Source organism: Austrofundulus limnaeus, unplaced genomic scaffold (assembly GCF_001266775.1).
Source record: "Austrofundulus limnaeus strain Quisiro unplaced genomic scaffold, Austrofundulus_limnaeus-1.0 Scaffold1539, whole genome shotgun sequence".
NCBI classification, from domain to species: domain Eukaryota; kingdom Metazoa; phylum Chordata; class Actinopteri; order Cyprinodontiformes; family Rivulidae; genus Austrofundulus; species Austrofundulus limnaeus.
This window is the reverse complement of record NW_013953941.1, coordinates 16364-22506: the sequence shown is the minus strand read 5'-3', so window position 1 is coordinate 22506 and position 6143 is coordinate 16364. Positions and strand designations below refer to the sequence as shown.

The window sequence follows — 6143 nt, the reverse complement described above, 5'->3', positions numbered from 1 at the left end:
ACCTTCTACAGTCTGAGCATCATGTGGAGATTAGCCTCTCTCTCCTGCAGGGAGCAGTTTTTATCACTGCTCTCGTCATGTCGCTTGTTTTCCAAAACAAAAGCTGCGCTCTCCTTTCTTCTGTCCATCAAGAGATAATCCACGGGCAACATTCTGCTGATGTCAAAACCGTAAAAAGCGTGCTGTCCTCGCTTCTGCCTACTAGAACCAACGGTTAGATATAATACGATACTCATGTTTTGGCTGATATCGGACCGATATCCGATATCAATATTGGATCGGGACACCCCTACCTTATAGTGCTGGGTGGTATACGGTTTTGTACCGAAAACCGTTTTTTATTTTTGTTATGATTTGAATTTTCTGAATACCGGACATACCGGTTTAAATAGCCTGAACACGTGCGGAACGTTTCGTCGCGGCCGCCAGTGAACTATTTCCCGGGGGACACGTTTCCTCAAAGCACCGCTATGTGCGTTAGCATGCTAACGTTATTGTTGGAGCAACTGGCGGCGGGTGGTGTTTCAGCTGCTTACATTAACTGACGTAAAAAAAAACATCCCGTTTTCACCATCGCTGAATGTAGTAAACAACTCTTCAGTGACGTGCACGGTTAGATTTAATGCGCTACGTTATAATGGAGACGTTATTGCATGGAGACTTTAACGTACTTCTATTGTGAAAAGCCCGGGGGAAGTAGTGTTGTAGTGTATCTGAGTTGACTGGTGTGCAAGGTGAGTCGTACTTTTAAGTTTTATTAACACGCAACGATAGACCCGATGATTTTTTCTCAACCCTTCACGATCGGACCAAAATGAATGATTACTGTCTACAACCAGACAACGAAGAAAAGACGTAGAAGAGGAGGGAAACAGTGATACAGAGGTACAGTAAAAGAAAAGTCAATAAGCAAAGTTTGTACATTTTATTATCAGCTGAGCTGTGAGGGGGAAAAATACCATCAAATACCGTGAAACCAGTGTAATTGTTGAAAATACCGTGATATAAAATTTTGGGTCATACCGCCCAGCTCTAACACCTTCCACACTGGGATATCAGGCTGGGACTATATAACATGTTAAATATCCCCAATTTGAGGTTGTGGCCGTCACAACGTCCTTCCGAGCCGAATAGATCACTCCTAACTCACCACACACGGCAGGAACATCTCCTAAGATTAACTTTAGAGTCATCACAATAATCAGAGCATCGTTAAGATTGTCTGAAGGAGAAAAGTCAAAAATCAACACAGTTATCTTCCAATGTGAACCCATCGCGTCTAAAGATCGAACAATGAAAATCCCTGATTGGCTGACGTCTACCCTCGTTACAGCGGACCCATCAGAAACGCAGTTTGAACCAAGAAGAAAATGATTATTGCAGCACGACACCTCTTCAAACATCCAGCCTACCGGTCCTGAGCACCGGCGTGCCCTCGGCAACCTGCAGCAGAAACGCAGAGAGCCATCCTCCACCAACATCTGTCCAGAATCAGCCTGTATTATCTGCCTGCCGAGCAGCCGTAGAGCTGCAGCGACATAAAGCTGGATTAAACCACAGCTARGCACATCCTCCGACTCCAGCTGTGCGGAGCGAGGAGGGGGCACGTCTCCCACCCAGCCGCGACTTCAGACTGACCCAGGCTGCAGCGTTCACAAGTTTGTCTCTTTGTTTCAACAAAACGCAAAGAAAACCTTCCATCGTCAGCCTCTGCAYCCTGTCCAACCCTCCAGAAAGGAACATTTTACCTGAAATAAACAATCTATAGTTATCATTAAGTCTCTCTGAAGTCTCAATTTATCTGCCACCATAAAGCAGAAGCTGTCATTCCTATAAAAGCTGCTGCTGCTGTTGACATGTTGCACAGTTAATGGATAAAACGAGTCAACAGAAAGAAAAAACTCAACAAATCACGAGCAGCAGACAAACCAAAAACAATAACAGCTGCAGAGAACGAGCAGGTATTCTCAAACATCACGATCATTTTGACACTTTATTGCTACAGGCATGGAGAAAAATCCAATTTCCATATTTTTTACTCCTAAAATTATACCTTTATAAATGCAGCAGCTCTTCTTAGTGAATGACAGTAATTTTCTGTCAAACCGCCGCCAGCCTCTGACAAACCTGACGGGTTTGTGCCAGGACAACCTGCAGGGCGTCTGCGCCGCTCCAGGAACCCGTTCCTGCGACCCGTAAGAACCGGAGTCAGAGGAYGGATTCGCCCGTCGCCTCTCAGGCCAGATGTTTGGAATAAAGAWTAAATTATGCTGAGGAAYGAGCTGCAGCCATTTTGGTCCAACCTTAAAGAAAACGTGACGTGTAATATCATGCCCTAATTAGATGTCACGTTYTCTGTTGTTGTTTACAATTTGCTGCACATCAGACAACAAGTGGAGTGACGATGTTTTCACAYCTTCCTGAGTAGAATTCACTTCTCTGTAATCAGGCAGGGGCTGACAAGCAGGGAACACGACTCTATGATTACAGTGTGTGTAGAAGCTTCTTTAAGGGGGGGGGGGGTAAGCAAGCCCAACCTTTTTGAGCTTTATAACACGTTATAATATTCCTAAAAACACAACCAGAGTGTTGCTTTGACTTATTCATGCATGTTTGAGAGAAATCCCTGCGATAGCCAGAGGTATCTAAAAGCTTGCTCATACAAAGCTCCGCCTATTTACCCAAAGCTCCTCCCTAGAGCTCAGTCCTCAGCTGAGCTCCCGCCCCACAGAGCCGTGGATGCTTTACGATTCTATGATGACACTGTTCACCAAAATGAGTTGGACTTTTCTCCTATGGAAGGTTGTAAACAGCATAAAGCATTGTTGTGAAGACGTGCTGAAGTGGGAGRGTTGGAAACGGTAGGAGGTTCTTAAASAGACAGGCCAAGGCYTTTAGATAACGTGACGCAAAGTCACCAGGGCCTGAAATTCGCTGSYGGATTGCGGGTATCGCGCACATTATGATCGATTCCCMCAAATCTAGTTTTTATGTGCGGGAAATTCCCYCATAGAATAAATTACAGCGATGTGTAATAATGTGGACGTTAGCATCGGACTGTTTTTAGATGAGAGCACCGTACCGTATAAACCTGACCACCTGGTCAGTTCAGAAGACACACAGAGGCAGAGAGAGAGAGAAGGAGAAGGGGTGGGGGCTCAGACTCCCCCGCCTGTGTATAGGGCTGCCACAAACGATTATTTTAATAATCAATTAATCACCGATTATTTATTCGATTAGTCGACTAATCGGATCATACGTTAATTGAATATAAAACATAGAGCTTATCACGCCAGAATGCAGCTGCTATTATATAACCATGGTTAGATTTTAGCTATATGCTAACTAAAAATAATTGCTGTGGAAGGTAAGTTCTGCTCTGCAGATATTACACAGGTTTCTCTTTCATTTTCTTAAAATGATCCCACACTTTTGAGCTCCGTTGCTGCGTAGCCATGATACTAGAGCCTGTCTGTTTAATGTCTTGTGACGTCCACGGCCTATCCCCAGTTACCACTACTGTGCATGTGTGTCAAGGACAGAAAGGCAGATGTGGCAGTGGAAGGTGTCAAAGCAGTTTGGAGAGAAAAACAAAGTAAAGAACAAAAATAAAGAAAACGATTAATCGATTATTTTAATAATTGATTAGTCGTCGATTAATCGATTAATCGTGGCAGCCCTACCTGTGTACATCCAAATGAGGTAGCGACCGACACGCGACAAACTCGTCGAGTTTTGAGACTTTCTGTTTATCCCGAAAATAACGGGAAACTTAAACGCACCATCTGTGTTTTAACAAAACACCCCCCCAAAAATAATAGGAGCTGCTCCAGCCGCAACTCGTGATTAAAAACTTAAAGCTAATTTCCTCCCCACATTTCTGTTGGTGACTTCTGATCTGCCAGGCGGAACATCAACACTTTACGTGCAGTTCATCCGTTTAGTGGTTCTGTGCTCTGAAAGAGTCTCTCAAACAGGAAAGAGACGAGAGAGCAGCTAATATAACAGCTAGGAAGGCAGGAGGAAACTGAAGGCAGCATTTTTATTATACGTTGGAACACAACATAAAACCTGTAGTCAGGCTCATAAGTAATAATCCCCCCAAAATGTATAAATCCCCCCACTCTGAAACATGTAAGGGGGGGATTCCCCCCATTTCAAAAGTGAATTTCAGGCACTGGTCACATTTATATTGATATATACAGCATTTTCATAACAACTGAAGGTAACACCTCATTGTGGTGAAGAARTGAACTATGTGCTTGGAAAATACACAGCACCCTCACTTTAACTAACTAAGGTATAGCTAAACAAACAGAGAATTGATTTGATTTGATTTATTTAACAGGAAAAGATTATTAAAAATCAAGCCTGACTCAGCATAATTGCTGTTTTACAGCAGGTTCCTGTCCTGCAGCACATAAAACACTCAGAATTACAGCATCACAATCACATCATTATTATTATACCATAGACAAACACAAACAAGCATACCAGAGAAGCCTTCCCAAGGCTCTGCTGTGTGCACTCACATGACTAACAACACATTTATTGCCGTAAACACATGAGAAGACGTCACCTACCGGTCATACTGTTTACTGGTTAACGGTTTGTACGGGCCTCCAGCGTTGAGCGGTCCGCCTCGTCTCCATCCTGGAAGAAACAAAAAGAGGATTGTTTGTTAGAGGCTAAGACGGAGAGCAGAGGAAGGAGGCATATGGGACACAAACAAGCCTTTAATTTCTCTATTTTCAATCTTCAAATGAGCGTTCTTGTTTTTTCTTTACTTTGACACATTTTTCTTCCTTCATCCCAAGTCAAAATCATTTCCTCCACCCTTTCTTTTTCCTTCCTTCCTCCTCTTAATCTCCTTACATTTCCCCCTTGCTTCCTCCTCGTTCTGATCTCAGAACCTTTGGTTTGTTTCCTAATGAGAAACAAACCAATTGATCAACTGATCAATAACTTTTGTCATAAAAAAATCAGCTTATTAAAATGCAGGCTCCACAGCGTCGACACGAGCAGACACGGTGGCCTTTCCTCACAGCGACCGAGACTTTTACAACACAGGTGCTTTTTTTTCAGCACAACACCAGCAGACCAACGAAAACGGACCGTTTATTATGGTCACTTTGAAAAGATCACATCGTCTGAGCCAGAGAAAACGGTCAATGAATTACTGCTTAAAAATTAAATTGTGGATTTATGGTGGGAACTTTATTCACAGCAATACTTCAAACAAACCTAATTCCTGCTTGGCTGCAGGGTTAAAATATAAACAGATATTAGAGCCAGAATGTGGAGACGGTAGCTTGGATTTCTACATTTCTGTCATGATTTCTAAAAATCTGTTTCATCATCGGCCAACAAAAAAAATGCAAACCGGCCATTTTATTCTGTTTACTTTACAAACAGACTGAAAAACCAACATTTATTTGTGCTGGCAAGAATGTACAGATCCAAACAGATGAAACAGACTAACCCTAAGTATTTTATTAATTAGCCTGTCATTATTATTATTATTATTATTATTATTATTATTATTATTATTATTATTATTATTATTAGCCAATATTAGCTGGTATAATGTGTTTTGGGTACGCTTGTTACAGAAAACTGTGTAAAAAAGCCCAAATATTCACAGAATAAAAGAAAATATGTGTGAAAGTGAAAAAGAGGAAGGAAAGAATAAGGCTTGTATTTTAAAGTGCTTTGAGGAAGTGAAGGAAGGAAGCTGTTAAAGTCTTTAAACTCCCGTCAGACAGGAAGTGCCAAGAGGAAGGAATGTGTTCTCGGTGTCTTTTGATATTTTCCACAAATTAAACCAACACGACGTCCGAACCAAAGCCGACACGAACAATCGTTGAATTTTAATCCATAAACCTTTTCTTCCTGGTTGAACATAAAAGCCATAAATCAGCTGTTTTCCAGCGAGGGAACTCCATCTGCTGCGGAGGATCAATCCCCGTGCCAAGGTCAACAACGAGCTTTCACAATCAATTCTCCTAAAGCGTGCATTAATTCACAAAAACACCTACTCCTATTGCATTCCTGGAGACATTTTTATTTGAGAGAAAGGACTGCACTTCATAGGCCACATGAGAGGAAGCCCCCCACTACACACACACACACACACACACACA

At 42.2% G+C, this 6143-nt stretch overlaps 1 protein-coding gene across 1 annotated transcript in view; it reads right to left on the bottom strand.

Annotated features, from left to right (window-relative positions):
- The window catches only part of LOC106535714 (thyroid hormone receptor alpha), a gene marked incomplete at both ends in the record, with an annotated part of 45049 nt that overhangs the window by 24229 nt on the left and 14677 nt on the right, over nt 1-6143 (bottom strand). Inside the window, 1 exon segment of the mRNA XM_014032782.1 lies at nt 4584-4653.